The 18,617-nt window shown below is 25.9% G+C and overlaps 1 protein-coding gene across 1 annotated transcript in view; it reads right to left on the bottom strand.

The window, feature by feature from the left end:
- Nucleotides 1-11,688: 11,688 nt before the first annotated feature.
- LOC111620580 overlaps nt 11,689-18,617 on the bottom strand; it is a 60,435-nt gene continuing 53,506 nt past the window's right edge. Inside the window, exon 2 of the mRNA XM_023362530.1 lies at nt 11,689-12,793. The gene's annotated coding sequence lies outside the window, so the exon portion shown is untranslated. The remainder of the gene's footprint in view (nt 12,794-18,617) is intronic.

Here is an 18,617-nt window from a genome sequence, read left to right as displayed (position 1 = left end):
CTAAATTCTAATTTAAAAGTGTTATATTCATTATAAACGTCAACGAACCATCGAATTTTAGTGCTATCCACGAAAGCGACTTGTGATGGAAAGTCACATTTACAGGCGCATTCTAGATGCACGTTTAATTTAATGGAGGCGATATGTAAGAAAATATATAAAATTCTTGTATAAATAAAAAAAAAACCGTAAGAATCAATAACTGAAAAATGGTTCTATCGATTAAATTTTTGGTTTTGTTGACCAAACTGGAGCGTGTTTTGGTCCATTATTCTGTCGATTACATAAGTGAATTACAGCAGATTTCCAGATGAAAGTACAAAATAACAAGAAAAAATAGGATATATATTAAGTTAGTGCGATTAAAGATAAGCGGATCAATGCTAGAAAGAATGAAAAATTCGATTTAAGTGTTGTGGATGAAGATTTTTCAGGTAGTAGGAAATCGTATAAAGGAGATTGAAAATTGTTAAAATATTCAATTTTCTAACGGCAAAAATATGGAATTTTTGGTTTTATTAGTAAAATAAGTTCCCTTTCTTTTATATCCTATAAAATTATTTAAATATATTATATAGAAATGTTGAATAAACTTAGTTTTTTTTTTGTCTAAGGTCAAATGCGACAGTGCGTGCGCGCGATGCGCGATTTTAATTTTATTCTTTTAATAATTAAAATAAAATATATTAGCTTCTTTAACGTGTATCTCACTTTTATATAATTTTAAATTCTATAAATGTTTTAAAATTTTATAAAATTTTAATATTAATAATAAAAAAAATAGCAAGTTTTAACATTTACAGATTAGCGCGCGACGCTAAGCGATGCGACTTTAAATTTCATTCATAGCTAACGTATTAAACATTCATTTATACTTTAAAGTAAATAGATATATCAATTAATAATTTATTGTTTGTTATCTCTATTAAAAACACAAAAAATCATTTACAATTTTTTATAAATTTAACAGAAATCAATTGAGATATAAACTCAACGCGCGCGACGCGATACGACGCGACATGATTCGCACCTCAAATCCAACTGTAAAAATTCCTCATTGTTTCACTGTAATAAGATGCGACAAATTTACAATTTTTTTTATCATAATAAATAAAAATCTAAAATTTCGTCCAGTTTTATTATTATTTAATTAGCGGCGAAATTTTAACTTTAAAATTTCGTTTGTGCGAAGCCAAGTAGACGTTTAAGGCCCCTTTTTAGACAAGTTTATATAACACAATACCTACATCAAATAATATTTGACATTGTACAAAGTCCGTTTAAAATTTAAAGTCTACATAAAATTACACGTAGCCACGCCTATATATTTTTTTTCAACCAATAGTCGTTACGATAAAATTTTAAAAATTAACAGTTTGAAAAGTTTTATCTTTCATATTTCAAAGAGAACCACCTATGTCGGTCGATTTGCTTATTTGTTTATAGGATTTAATTTAATATTTTGATTATTCCTTCCGGTATTGAATCAAAATCGAGTCCTGTATAAGTATATATTTTTATATAACTAAATCTTAAAGCCGGATTTACATATAATAAAAACTATAAGGTTACAGTATCACTATTTTACATGTATTGTTTTTCAGTAAAACAAGGGTTTTCTCAGTTATAATTTATAAATACTATAAGTCTGAATTGGGCTGTATTAAGGCCCTTAAAAATCACGAGTCCGTAAACAAAGATCTCAATTTTCATCGCGTCTTCAATATAAATTACTTCAATATAATAATGTAGACAGACAATAGAAATATAAATTTAAAAATGTTAAAATTAATTTATATTTTAATATAATTTTTCTCAGTATGTTGAAAACACTTTTTATAATTTAAAAAAGAATACAAAAAAATATCTAATTTTTTCTATAAAAATAACTCACGATTTATGTAATATTTATCACTTTTATTTTCTTGAATTTTATAGGATTTACAAAATTTAAATCTAAAAAAAAAATAAATAAGTAAATAATAAAAGCAGATAACACAGTTTCTTGTTGATAGAAGTTAAATAAAGTTGATGTATGCTAACAATAACCTTGACTTGAAGATTATTTCTTGATAGAAATTTTGAAAAAAAGATAAAAATTTATATCATTTGAGAGAAAGTATGTATTTTTTTTTATTTCAATATTTTATTCTATTTTTAAGAATGTTTTAAATTTAGTTTTCTGAATTTTAAATGTTGAATTGTAAATGTCAGAAAATAAAAGTATTTTTCATTTTTCTGTTACTAGATGGCGACACTTCTTGACTTTGTATCAAATTTTTGTGATTATATAATGAATGTACGCTTCCATTTCGGAAAATAAATTAATCATTAAATAATTTCAATCATATAAAATGTATTTTACATTTGTTTTTCTTATTCTCATTGTCATAAATTTTACTATAAATTTATTGATATAATAAATAGAAGACAACCAACGAAAATGGTGTTTAGTAATAAAGAGAACTGAACTCACGATTTACATATTGATAAAACTAAACACAAATAAAAAAATCGCATTTAAAATAAAACACAAAGTTTTAATCAATATATAATGTTTGTATAATGACAGAAAGGAAACGAACTCACGTCTTAAATAATAAGGCATGGGTTCGGTTCTCTGTTATCATATCTCTATTACCCGCGTTGGTTTCGACGAGAACATAATGTCATATACCAATAATATTATGAAATTTTATAAAAGTTAAAATAAAAAAAAATGTTGAACATAGGCGGTCCTCTTCAAAATATATAAGATGAATCTCCTCGAATTATTAACTTTTTAAATTTTATCTTAACGACTATTGGTAGAATCATACATGTGGGCGTTTCTCAATTTAATTTTATGCAATTAATTATTTTTTAAAACTTATCAGAAGACTGCCTATGTTTATAAAACTCTATAAATTAATTAAATTGATTGATTTAATATTTCAGTAATTAAAAATCATTCTAATTTTTATTAATTTAAAAGCTATTTTTATATATAATGTAATTAACAAATTTAAATATTTTTTTAAAACATTTTCTTTCGTTAGTTTGTTCTTTCTTTGAAAGTTTGTTATTGAAAAATGGACTTAGATTAGAATTTTTTTTTTAAATTTTAATAAAAGTTTATGTAAAGTAAATTATTTTTCTAATACATTTATTATAATTGCATCTAAGAAATTTTGATTTTTATAATAATTATTTCTTTTTAACAGAAAAAATTTAGTTTATTGAATTTAAAAGAAATTTTTTATATGAATTAATAAAATATAAAGCATGTGATTATTATATTTATTTTTTTAGTTTTAATTTTAAAAGGGTCTTACTCTGCTATTCCTGCACTCGAACAGAAACTGAGGGGATTGTTAGGTGGTCCAATAGTTTTCAAAAAATATCAAAAAACTGTTAATATTGGAAATGGGGAATTTCTGAAAAAATTTTTAAACGAATACATTTATTTTTTTGTAATCTAAAGCTTGTAGGTGTAAAAAACGTTACATAAGTTAAAAATTATTTGAGATATGACTCCAATTCGCCTTTTTATATCTTCCGAACCCATGGTCCGATTTCCTTGAAAATTTACATAGACATTTTATTGCAATATTCTTACCTCCGTGCAAAATTTCAGAAATTTTCGAGAAAAAACACAGGAGTTATTAAGCTTAGAAGTAGGTTAAAAAAGTAATGCCCCCTCACTTACTAAAATCCATAAATACAGTAAAAATCTCCAACTTTTTTCATCTCTCGACGTTTCAAGATACCCCGAGTCCAAAAATGTATAAACGTTGGAGGTCATTTTTTGATCGATTGCCATACTTTCCATCTGTTATATAGGTAACAGCTAGTAAAGTAAAAAAGATAAATAAGAAACAAAATATTCTATAACAATTTCCAAAAGAAAATGTTGATTAGTTAAATATGACTTCTAATACTGTTAAAAAAATTCTATTTTTAGATAAAATACATTCGAATCTATAATAACCAATATTTCAGGTAATTTTATATAGTTATTCGCTAATTACTTTACGTGTTTCAAGGTATTATTTACTAAATTCAAGGTTTTTTTTGGTCATAAAATTTTTTTACATTCTAAGCAATTGTAACTCTAAAAGACAAAAAAATATGTAAAATAATTAATTATTTTCTTTTATAAACAATTTGTTTTATAATTATTAATTATTTTAATAAATGTATACTTCCTACTGTAATTCGTGATGATTAATGCGTGAGAAATTACATTAATAACGAAATATATTATTGTTAATAAATTATGTTATTTATTTAATTAAATAAAACGTATAAAGTCTCGTAAAATTTTCAAAATTTAACAATTGAATGAGTTTATTTAAAACTTTGCCTTTTTTTGTTGTTTTTTAAAACATTTATGAAGCAGTCGTAAAGCGAGCGATGTATTTCCGATATGTTCAGTGTATAAATTAAGATTCGGTTCCTGAAATTAATAGTTTATAATACAACACAGAGATTCAAAAATGAAAATATTACACTTGTATACGGTTTCTTTATATAGTTTAACAGAAAATTTATACAAGTCATAAGTGCGGAGGTTGTAAACCGAGCGGTCGTAAAGCGAGCATCCGCTCTATATATAATTGTGATAAGTATAAAGCAGTAAAATTCAGATAACCTTTAAACAACGACCACCTCCGAACAACGGATATTTTTATGTTCTCGTCTGTGGCCGTTGTTCAGAGATCCGACTGTGAATTTTTCATGTTTTCTGTTCTTTTTTTTGAAAAATGTTTCCAAAAAATTAACACGTGAAACCTGTAAACAAAGGTCACTGAAGGAGAACATAAAAAATAAAGGTCGTTCGAAAGTGTCCATTATTCAGAGGTTACCTTACTGTATATTTTTGTTAAAACAATAATAATAATAATAAAACTTACTTGAAAACTTGGTCGCTGTTTAGAAGAATTAACCATTATTAGAGGTTTGACAGTATTTTAATTAAAATTAAAACCTGTTTTTCACGTTTAATTTGAAAGATCTATACAAAAATCTAAGGCACATTCAATGGAAAAAATTATGTACAAAATTCATATATTTCACCCTAATATAAAGCCTATTAGATTACTAAATTTCATCAATTTTTCCATACCACTCTACAGGATAATAGGAATATTAAAATGTAGATTTTATTTTTCTAAGATGTAAAATTGAAAAGAAATCACTGTTGATTCGAAAGACTTACAGAAGACATATTTTTTCTTTATATTTTTATCTTTAGTAGAATGATAAATGGAGGCTGTCGTTTGGACATTTTCTGTCTTTTGATTATTTGTTATGTCCATTCATTCCCAAGAGTGATATCCCTTAATGGCTGGATAGCTAATAATTATACTAGATGTGGCACATGACTGTGACAAATTAATACAGGAAGTTAAAGCGACAAAGCAAACATTACTGATAATTTGTAAGTGTTCATTTTTAGTATGGAATTCAAGAATTAAATTCTGATACAATTCTTGAATGTATATATATATATAATATAATTGATAACAGGCTTAAAACTTATGTAACTATTTGACCTTTTACTTTAGCTTCTAGAGACATTTTTTGGCGCCGACAAACTGTCCACATCTGTCTTTTTCGAAGTGTAGTGTTGTCGAGTCGTAGACAACGTCACACCAAGAAATATAGGAAAAATATTGTGAGTAATGCTTTAACGTCATTCGCTTCGTTACTTTATTATCGTTACTTTATTCGGGTGATTCATAATTTTCTACTATTTTTTTCTTTGTTTTTGTATTTTTAAAGTTTATACGATTAACAAACTTAATTGTACGTATGTTAAAATTTATTATGATTTTTTTTTCTCGCTTATAAATATTAGTTTTATTCCTTTATAATTTAATTTCTTAACCTACAGATCGCGGACTCCTGAGNCAGAAACGGATTTAGATTAGATCCTAGCCTGTAATATATGAAGGACCTTTCTGTTCTAACAAATAATACATATTAATCTTTATTTTTTGGGATGAAGCAAAAACCTTTTATATCTTTAAATGATGCTACTAGCTTTAGTTTGTATGACTTATGTTTAAATCCGACCTTGCTTTTGGGTCTCCATGCAATAGGATCTGATCAGAATATCATAAATGACACCGAAAAGAACAATACAAAAGATACGATTAGATAGAATTACGCCTATAGACAAGTCACCGAACGAGATAGTAATTCGTATAGAATTTTAAATAAATTTATATCTAATTTTCGTTTTATTCCAGTTCATATTTATTTGTATTTAAAATTAGAAGTCCAAAATTTTCTTAAAAATTAATTGACTATAATCGAAAAAATGCAATTTTCAAATTTCTCCAGACATAGATCGAATTACAGATCTAATAAATTAATTAAATAATTATGCTTACAAGTTAAAAACTGTCAATTGAAAATTATGATGAACTTTACTCTTTTAATATCAAGTGTTTCGTATAATCTGCAAATTGTCAAATCGCAGAAAAATCTGATATTTGCTTCAACTTTACATAACTTATGGACTAGAGTAATGCTCATCTTTGAACTGAAACTTTATACAAGTGCGCTTGAAATAACCAAAAATTTAATTTACATTGCTTAATAAGTACATAAACGTTCGCGTTTTTAAAAAATATAAATCGATAATTCAACAACCGAACACATTCAAGTCTTTTTAACGAATTTACACATTAAAATATACTTGAGATGATGATTTAAGAGAAGAAAATAATTCTGTTCGAATAAAATGGCGAGATTGTGAGAGGGAAGAGATAAAAAAAAGTACACACATTTTTTGGGGTTTTTTAAAGTAGAAGTCGATAAATCAACACCGAACTTTTCCAGGAGTCATTTTATAGGATAAATGCATTAAAATATACTCGAGGTGATGATTTAAGAGAGCAAAACTGGATCCTACTCTAACAATTCAGAAAAAATCGGGAGATTATGAGAGGGAGGGGAGGAAAACTTTTTCATTGTCGTAATTTTATGGGAAGTGACAGCAGAGGAAGGAAATATTTAACTTTTTTTGTAAGGAAGTTCTATCACAAAACACATCCTGGCCTGAAAGAATTAACAGGTTATTCACCACAAACATTAATTGTCTCACTAATTAACATGGCTACCCAGCCAGACATTTATATTGAAACTACACCCAACCTCTTGTCATTACCAGAAAAAGGAGAGAGAGAGGGAGGGGAAAAAACTAAACTAGACAGGCAATGTTAAATAATTAAATGAAAATAGCTGATATGTAACGCTTTTTCTTTATTAAATATATTTTACAATAGGATAAAAATATATATCATTCGTCCTAAATTTGTTCGACTTTATATTACTTCTATTGTTTTTATCTCCCTCAATTTTTATTCTAGTTAACAATGTTAGTATTGTTTTAACTATCTTTATGAGATTTTCCTCTTTGTTTAAGAGATATGACGATATAAATTCAAACTTTTAAACAATTTTAAGCTTGGAAACGGGGGTATGAATTTACCTGAAAGGATTTTAAACTCCCCCCTTATATTCTAAAGGTCTGTGGTTAGAATTTAAGGACGTGAACCGTAACTATTAAATGACCCAGCTAAAGCTGAAGTTCCCAGATGGGGAAGCTTAAAAACTTGGACGGTGAGGCCCCTCTTGCAAACAATTACGCCTTACTGTAAGCATTGCTAGACTAGGGAAAGCAGCAACTCAGACCATTAAGAGATGTTATTCTTTCGTTCTTCGCCTACCCCTCGACTCGTATCAATATTAACATTGATTAAATTTAGCCTCGGGCTCGTGTTTTCATGAGGGGTGTAACCCGTAATTTTCAACGTTAAGTAACGTAAAATCGTTACATAATGAGACTTTGATAGAACTTAAGCGTGTGGAGATGAGAAGTTAAAAAATTGTCATTTGTGCAATAATTTAAGGAGTTGAAATCCACAATTTAGCTTAAAATTTTATAACATTAAAATTCTTAAGAAATGCAACCTTTTGTATGTACAGGATATGAAGATTCGATTAAAATTTTTACTTTAAATTACTAAATTTATGCGTCCTTATACGAGGCATGGGCTAAATATAAATAAATTCCAAATTCAAAAATTTTAATTATTGAAAAACTATCGCTTGATGGAATTTGAGTTAAAATTTAAAGGAAATGAGCATTAAGTGGCGTAAAATCGTCACATAATGAGACTTTGATAAAAATTCTAGAATTCGTGACGATAATAATAACCTAATTGGATAAGAGCCGATATTTTGCGCCTCAAGGTCGTTGCCCTTTACTCTGGCGTATACATTTTGACATTTGGGATAGGTTTTCTTCCATTTGTATCAATGAAATATTTCTCTTTTCCTCCTCTACATATAAAACAAGGGTTTCCATTCTCTAGCCATTATCCCGGGAGTAAAGAATGTACTATTAATCTTTCAAAGAATTAAGTTGCTCTCCCTTCTCGCACTTAGCAATGAATGGAAGTTCAGATAAAAATTAATTATGTCTATAAATATTACAACGGAAGACGAAATAAAAAGTTATTTTGTATACTTGGCAAGAAAACATTTTAAAATTGAACGTATTAAGAATAATAAGGCATCCATTCAGTAATAAATGAAAACCTTTCTTTGTTTTTGTGTTAACTTATCGCTTCTTCCGATTACTATTGAAGTGGTGGAAGAGGTTAAGAAGTGTATCGTTTGAACGATCGAGAATAATTTTTTCTTTTTTCTTTTAGAGAAGAGAAGAAAATGACTTGTTTTCTTTGAGATTTATATAAATAAATCCATTATGTATTTATCCTAAAATAATTCTAGATATGGGACTTTCTATACGAACTGTTGATTGTAGAACAGGGTGGAAAATGATGATGTTTACACTATATCTTAAATAAACTAGGGCGAATGAAGAGCGTGTGTCAATATTTAACTAGTAAGCATTTAAAAATAAGTGTGGTGTGTCTTTCTTTCTAACTTAACTATAAAATAAAATGTAAAAAGAATTACTACTTACTGAATGATATTTTAGTTTGTATCAGTTATATATAACACATTTTGTAATTAAGCATATTTTAGTTAGTTTTTTTTTTTAAATATATGCTTCATTTGCAAAATATTTGATCAAATATTATTTCTTAAATACGATTCTTCGTTGTATTTTATCAGTTATATTTATTCTAGAATTAAATTTACGTTAACGTATATTATATTTAAGATGTAAGTTACACTTTTTTCTTTTTTATCTAGAATTCTAGCGATTAAATTCTAAGTAATTGACAAAATATATAGTAACTGACAAGATAAAATGTAATTGACATTCTACATGAAATTGTAGATAAAATGTCTCTTGCATGCTTGATCAAATGCTAGATAAAGTGTCACTGACGTTCTAGATAAAACCTAACTTAATTGACGAAATTCTAGACAATTTCCATTGACATTCTAAATAATATTCTAAATAAAATATCCAGACATTTTGGATATAAAAATTCTATACAAATATAATTGAAAATATAAATTCAGATAGAGTAGTGTAGTGTTGTAGAAAAATGCAAATTACTATATAATCTACAGTATAACTTATATATTTTTTGAATTAGGACATTTTATAATTATAATGTGTGTTATATACATTATAATTCTATCATAAAATTTAATAGGATAAAAGATTTATCGGCCAATATTCTCGTTTCCAAATTTCCATGTTACAGAGGGTTATGTTTAAAAAGTCATTTATTAAACAGGTTTTTATCTTATAATAATAGTATTTTTACAAAAGGAAATGGCTTCGTTTTATAGAGTGTCCGCTTTAGACAGATTTCATTTTATTTAGAGAGTTGTAAAATTAAAATTTCTAGTTAAAAATACACTTTTTACGAGTATAATATCGTAAATAAAACGTTTAAAAAGTATATTTTAATTTAAATAAATTTTTTGTTTTATTGAATTTGTGTTTTAATAAATAAAAATATATTTTATAAATTTTTAAATATATTAAATTAAATTAAATTTAGTATAGCAAAGGCATAAGACATTTAACACGGTAATGAACAGTTACATGAATTTAGTACTATGAATGTTACATTGATGTTGCAAAGTTTAATTAAAACTTTAAAAAAATATAACAATAATAATAATAAATTAAGCATATTTTATTCACGAAATATTACCAATTTTTTTTTAATTTTATTTTCGTGTTCCTGTTACTTACACGTAATTATTAAAATAAAATATTGTCGCTGAAATTAATTTCTGTAACTTTTATATACAGAATTACACTAGAATGTTACTAAATATTAGCGAAATTAATTAAACTTTTTTTTAAAAAAGACATATATTTATAGTAGTGTCTTACTAACTTATCATTCCACACTAATTTTAAGCGAAGTTACAAACATTAACTCTTTTTGTGTGTCTTACAAATGCCATTCCCCCTTTGAGTGCCTTTAAAAATATGCCTTTGCTATAAATACCAGCTTGCATTGAGGCCTTTAAAGATATGAATATTAATAACCCCTTTGAGTCCCTTTAATGAATATTAACCCTGCTTTCGCGACCTTTTAACTACGACTGTTAGCACCTCCTTTTGAGCTCCTTTGGTGTATTAAAACCTCTTTTGTGCGCCCTTGTTATAGATATGGATCCCTTTTGAGCGCCTTTATTAAAGATTTTTGTATATGAATTATTTTTTAAATAAAATAAAAAACACAGAAGAGAGATTAGTAATTTTTTTAATTTTTTAAAATTTTATTTTAGAAACCTGATTGTCGCCCATTTAGAGCAGCACCAAGTACCACACTTTGCAATTTGGGTATTTGTTAATTTTACAAAAAAACACCATATACACAGTATATATACGCGCGCGTTTTTTTTTTTTTTGTGTTTTGGAAATTACTCACAACGGATACAAATACATACATATATATATTTTATGTACATATATTTATTTATATATATATGTATGTATATGCCATACAGAATGATAAAGAGAAATACAGGGATAAGAGATGAAGCTTTCATTTTGTTGTTGTTGTTGTTGTTGTTGCCTGTTGTTGTTTTTAATGGGGGTAATTAAGATGAAACCCGTTCAGTTATAAAGACAGAAAAATAATCTCCCTCTCCATAATTTTTTTTCTTATGTACAGTGGGAGAATTATCTGATATATTTAAATATCCCATTTCCTACAGGGTCAAGGTATCCAAATTTTTATAAATTAAATAAATAAAGAAAGAAATTAACTTTATCATTTTACATCACCNGTCCTGACTCGAACTCTTAATCTCTAATTGTCCTTTGATCTTATTTTCTATACATATATTTTTTATCGCTAATGATTTTTATATGAATATAATTAATCAAATTTATGTTTTATGTAGTTAATTAATAGTTTTAAATCAATTTATAAATTAAAATAATAAATTAAATAAGTAAACTTTTTCCAGCTTGTAATGCCGTTTTATATTCTCCCGCGGGAGTTTATACGTTAAGAAATCACGGACGTCCTGCTAACTGCAGTATATCAATTATATATCCCGAAACCATTCAGATTTTATCGACAAACGTAGGCAACCAGAGATATACGATGCATGGAAGATATATGGATGTGGAGACGGGGACTTTACACAAAGTGCGTATTATCCACAGCTATATATGATAATTAAAAATCAACAATGTTTTAATTATTATGATATGCTTCATTTTTTTGGTATGTCATGATGTCTTGTATAAGTAACAAACAGACAACAGGACGTGCCTTCTAAATTATATAGCTAGAAATGTCTCGAGCTTAGTAGAGTGATTTCATTATCTATTATAGGGAGGAAAATGTTGTGTTTGTATCGGATATGTCTTTTGGCATTATAAATTAAATATAAAACTTACACTTTTGTAACTTAAACATCAGGAAAAGAGTAAAAAAGTGTATTTTAATTTAAAAAAAAATAGTCTTAAAAACACAAAAAAGAACATCACACAAAACGTACCCCCCCTATAATTGATTCTAGACTTACCTAATTTGCATACAGAACAATGCAATTGTTCTTCTATAGGTAACTTTGCATATAAATTTAACAAACGCACGTCCGTTTGTCTGTTTGTATATATACATATACATATATGACATGATTTATATAATGAAATTTTAACGGTTTTTAAGCATATACAGTATATATACATCAGATAAAATGAACTAAATAGATAAAGCGAATTGTATAAAGTTATCATTTTTTTTTTATGCTTCAACATTATACATAAATGTTTGCTAGAGATTATGCATATCTTCCCTCGCCATTAAACGAGTGAAACATATAATTTTTTTTTTTTTATAAGTCTGTTGAGTATTTTTCCTGTTAAAAGTTATTTTATTCAGACTTGTGCATTCTCCAGATGGCGAGTGATTTATTATCTTAAACCCAATATAAACACGAGTTTATATAAGTCTAATGATATTTTACATGTATATAACTTATATAGAACATATACATATATATATATATTTTTTAATTTGTTCGCTTTACCATTTTATTTTAATTTTTTCTTAATTTTTATATTGAAAAGTATATTTTTAAAACGATTTTAATATTTAATTTCTTAATTTTTTAAATCCTGTATCTAATTCTTCCTTTAAGTTTGAATGATGGATGTTGGCTTTTATCCAATGGCGATAGTTTATATTTTCAAAAAAAACCCCCAAAAAACCAAAAGAATTTCTTTTTACTTCCATTTTGTTCTAAAATTCTGTACAAATATGTAGTTGGATCCATTTTTTTTAATTGTTTTTGTTTGTCGCCTGGTGTCGCTTTTATGCTGAAGTTTGGCCACCTGAGAAAAAAAAAATTAATGATAAATTTAATCAATTTAAATGTTATAAAAAATATCCTAATAAATTAATATAAATTTTAAGTTATTTTACTATAAAATAAAGTTAATTACTTTAAAATAACAGTTTTAATTACAAAAATGCTATAGTAAATATTGCCGACAATACCATTGCAATGACTATGATATTGAATTAACAATATAAAAATGTAAATAAATCTTAAGTTTAAATGTATTTGTAGATAAAAGTTTAATATAATCTTAAGGGATTTAATATTGTTTAATTTTCTACAATCCTATTAAAGTTAATTATTCGCTCTCTTATACATAAATTAACTGAATACACTTATAGAGAAAGATGCGGCTGTGAGAATACGGAATGATATATAGATGCTACATTTCCCGATGGATAAATAAGGAAACTCAATCACAACACGGCCCAGATGTGCAACAAATCGATGGAAGGAAAAGAGAACTAATCCAATCGTGTGTTGGAAAAAATGGCGATAACTATAGAGCTGCTACGTAATAAATCTACCATAAGATGTTCTATCATGATAATGGATAATTTTCTTTGATAGGTAATTAATTGTTTGGACTTTTTTTTCTCGAATACGAAGTATAATAATAAAAACGTGAACCTTGAAATGACTCAAACAATCGTAAAATTAATTGCTTGTATGTACGTCAACCAACAGTTCTTTTAAGTTTTATATCTCATTTCTACTTTATCTACCCTTCTCTGAAGAGAAAGAGGTATTGTGATACTATCAATTGGAATATTGATAGTCGAGTGAAGCACTCTATTCAACTCCAAATGGTGGTCATTTTCACATCACTCGGAGTCCACATAATCGATGAATCCTATTTTCGTAAAACACAAACGGTGTAGACAATATATCTTATAAATAGTCGTGATGATAATTTATTATAGAAGATTCTTGGAAAAATATCGACAGGTATTCCTGGAAAAGAATGTACTCAATATCTTGAGGTGTAATATAAGAGTTTATATAAAATGTTCTTCACTTACATCTGACATATCAGCAAACTTAGAAAAAAAAGGGAAAAGAAAATATAGGATAACAAAGCAGCTACTCGATGTTTTGTGACAGTTATAATGGTTGCTAATTAAATTATACTACAAAAGTTGACTTTTGACCTCATTCTATAAGTTATGAACATATTACATAAGAAAAATGATGAAAATAGCTGTAAGACATTTAGTATTTAGTAAAAATAAAATGTTTAAAAATAATTTTGGAGAATGAGAGTAATAAATTTAAAAAAAAATCTTCCTGCTATGAATTATGTAAAATACTTTGTAAGTGGTTATTGTTTCAATTACAATTATTACAAAATAAAATTATTACTCCAATCGACATTTTGTGTATAATCTAAGCATTTAAACTTAAATTATATATCAGCAATGAATTATAAATTATTACACTGTATATCAATTGACAATAAATCCATAGATTACATATAATAATTTTGGGAAATGTATTGTGTAGAATTAAGATAAAGTTCGAATAAACATAGTTCGTCCTCTGCAATATATGAAAGATATTAAGAATAAAACAATTTATTTAAAAAATAATTTATGAAATTGACATCTTATAAACGAACTGATAGAAAATAATGTTGCATCGTTGATAACGATTGGTTAAAATAAAATTGAGAGGAATAAATACATTCACGCCCGATTTTATTTCATCTATCAATTGCCGTTTAGACACTTTCAAAATGTGACCAATTGTAGATCAATTAAAAAAACTCCATCGCCAATATAACTAATAACCATTTAAATAATCTAATTCATAACTAAACTTTGTTAACTTTTTAGATAATCTAATGTTTGAGGCGTATAATTTCAAAATTGTCCAACTCCATTTATTGTAGGTATGAAATATAATGGCTGTGAATGTAGGCTTCAATTTTCATCCCTTCTTTCTGTTTTGTGACTAGTTTAGAAATTTATAACAATCACAATTAAAAAAGTAGAAAAGTGCGTAAGCTTAGCTAATATTTATTTACAAATGGACTTAGCCGTTTAAGAAACTAACCTTGACATAACATAGCTTTAGTACGATTCGAAATGTAATAGATTTTCGTTTAGAAGAACCAATAAATATCCAAAAAGTCGTTAAAATAATTCAAAATTAACCAATAGTCATAAAAGTAATCCAATACATAACCAATTGTCGTCATAAATGCTCAATAAAATATAAGTAATTGTAGTATGAACAATTCAAATTCTGACCAATCGCCATTTAGATAATCCAATATATAACCAATAGTCGACAAAATAATTCAAAACTAACCAATGATGGTATAGATAATCCAATATATAACCAACTGTCGTTTTTCTGCTTTTTCTTCTTTTCTTTTAGCGGTTAAACCAATTGACGTTAGAAAAGCTCAACGAAACATAACTATCTGTCAGAATAATTCAAAATAGAACCAATCGCCTCTTAGATAATATAGTAAATAACCAATCGTTGTTAATTCATAATCTTCAAAGAGCTAGGCAACCTATGGGTGATCGTTTATTTTTACATTAAATGCTGAACATGATCATCACCTTGGCCAAACGCATTTGATCATGTTGCGAGTAACCTTCTGTAAGGTTTCTATGGATAGGTTATTCATGATACTTTGAATATTCGCCCAAAGTTGGGAGAATGAGTGAGTGAGTGAAGATGATTGTTATAAGCACAACTCTTTAATTAACCACCCAAAAATTCAAGGGGTTCAAATTATATGATATGGAGGTTATTAGTCTTTGAACATCAAAAATATCGAGACTACGAGCACTAAGTGATTAATCTTATTTTCCGTGAGTTATATGAGATTTTGAAAACCCTGTATCATTTACAATTGATTTAATAATATATGAAAAAGAGAATTTATGTTTCTAGGAGTATTTTATTTATTTATTTTATCTTAAAAGTTTTATTTAAATAAATTTACTACAATATTGCATTATAAATCTACTACATCATAGTAATGTTGTAGAGTTAGTAATGAATTTCTATTCCCTAATATAGTATAGTATTAGTAGTAGAACTATTCAGAAATCTCCTAGTATCCTTAAATAACGATATAAGTCAGTAGCTAAGAAGCTAATGAAGCAAGAGTGTAGTAAGTGCGTATTATTTTATCAATAATGTTCACCACAGCAGGGTGCTCCGTCTCATCATTTTTCTTACTTGGATTCTAGATCATGTTTCACAGAAGATTAACATTTATTCCAAAAATAATTCTTCATTAAGTGAACCTTTCATAAAATATCCTGTTGAAAAATTTTTTTATACATATAAATGTTATTATAGACTGAATTTACAATAAATTTTTAATTTATATCCTATAAAAATTTAATAAAGCGCTTCTCACATTGAATTTTAAATACACATTATTTAAATTAACTTTTATTTGAAATATATTTTATTTAAAAATAATTTTAATTATATATTAATTTAATTCTTTATTGTTAATGTCCATTATTAATGGGCTTCATTATTAAACTTAATAATACATTCAATAATAGAACTTTGATGATAGAAGAACACAATGAATCCAAAAATTAAAAATAATTCAAAATGAAAATTGAAAAATTAAAACGAACCCAATGATATATATTGAAAATTTTAAAATTAGCCCAATAATAGAGCAGAAGAATGCAAATAAACTTAATAATGGAGTTTGAAGAATCAAAATTACACTATTAAATAACGTTGTAAGAATTAACAATAGCATTTATAAGTGATGTAAAAGAACTAAAAATACAAATAGAAAACGTTAGAAAATTATCAACAAATTGAAGAATCAAAATTAACTCATAAATGGACGTTCAAGTATTAAACTTAACCCAATAGTGTGAATTAAAGAATTAAAATTATAGTAGTAAAAAATGTTAGAAAAAAACTAACATAAAATAATTAAAAACGTTAACAATAAACGTTGGAAAATTATAAAGCCAGTAATGGGCATTATAGAATTAAAATTAGCACAACAATGGACATAGGAATTAATAATGTAAAACCATTAACGAACATTAAAAAATCGATATCAATATAGTGTAATAAAAGAATTAATATCAATAAAAATGAAATATTTATTTAAAAATAGCCCCTTTAGCAATCCTAACGCGAATTTCTAATTAAACAAGCAATCAAACAGGGCAAGTAATTAAAATAAATAATTTTATTTAAATTAAATTGTTGCCAGTTGATTCAGTAATTTTCTTAATTTATTAAACTATGCTAATTAAATTAAATTATCATAAAATTATTTAAACGTATAATAATTTAATTTTAATAAACAAAAAGAAATCTTAAGTTTTTTACAATAGGAGATTGTATTTAGTTTAAGGGCAACATTATTTCTAAGATGGTTCTATAACTCTTTTTAGATTTTCGACTATTAAAATTCATGGGTACAATTGACCATTAATCTATCTATAGTGCTTGCAATGGATCTCTTCTGCAATGTCTTATAATGGATCCAAAATCCCCATTTATTCTCCACCTATACTTTAGACGAGTAAGCTCATATTTCAAATGTTGTCAGAAACAAATTTGGATTTATTTCACGTTCTAGACATTCTTTCGTAGCTCACAAATGGTTCTTATATAATATATATATATATATTGAATATCATAATAAACAAAGTTTCACATTGAATATATACAACTGTTACTTCCACAAGCTTTGATCTTCTTCTTAATGCTCTTAAGTACATACAATTTCAATAATTTTTAATGTTTCTAAATTAAAAACCAAATTAAAATATTTGATAAACTGATGAGAAGATTGATCGAATATCTTCATCAATCTTCTCATCGGTTTATGAAAAAAATAAAGGTCATTGAAGCTCTTCAACGATCTTCATCAATCTCTTTGTATTGATAAAGAATACATTTATAATAAATTAATTTTGATTTAATATGAAAAACAAAAATTATATTTTATATTTTTTAAGTTAATCACTATTAAAAAAAAATGTTAATTTTTATACACTTAATTGAACACACGACCTTATCATAACGTGTAAGAATTCATTTACTTGATTAATTGTATTTACATTGGAGAATATCTAAATGTCTTATCTCAAATTTAATATATTTTGGCATTCGTGTTTTCTCAACAAAATCAATTCTTTTTGTTTTGTAAGTGAGATATACACGATATAGTTTAAATTATATATATATATAATTTTTCTATCTTTCAAATATTTAAAATATAATTTTTTATACAGATTATCTTGTCAAATTTACATTGTTACATAATATATAATTTTAAAAATTGTATCTGTGGCTACTCTTTTTATTCTAAGAAATTTTTTGTTTTATTGAGTAAGAAAATTGAAGATGCTATTTTTTTTGTGTGTTTCTTTATTATTGAAAAGAGAAATGTGTCCTTTTAAAAATTAAACAGTAACCGATGCGATGCGGAGTGGAGCACCGAAACAAATAAAACAAATAGCTTTAATTTAAAATCACTAAAACTTTAAGAAAAATAATCATTTTAATAATAAAATGAATTATTTATAAGAAATTTTTGCTATATAAATTTTTAAGTTAACATCTTTATAGCTCAAAACTAAATTTCTAACAGTGTTTACTACGGAAAAAATATATGTTTAAGTTTATATTTTTTATACTTTTATATATTAAATAGATTCGTTTATATATTTTTTTTCCATTTTAAAATGTAATTTAAAGAAATTTGATGCGGATAAAAAGATGAGAAGATTCTAATTTTAAACGTGATAATTATAAATTTAAGAAAATTTTACCTGTCAAAATAATAATAATAATAATAA

This window comes from Centruroides sculpturatus, unplaced genomic scaffold, assembly GCF_000671375.1.
Source record: "Centruroides sculpturatus isolate CEXI.00-Female unplaced genomic scaffold, Cexi_2.0 scaffold321, whole genome shotgun sequence".
NCBI classification, from domain to species: domain Eukaryota; kingdom Metazoa; phylum Arthropoda; class Arachnida; order Scorpiones; family Buthidae; genus Centruroides; species Centruroides sculpturatus.
Note: the sequence above shows the minus strand (reverse complement) of the source record. Positions and strands in the feature narration are given on the sequence as shown.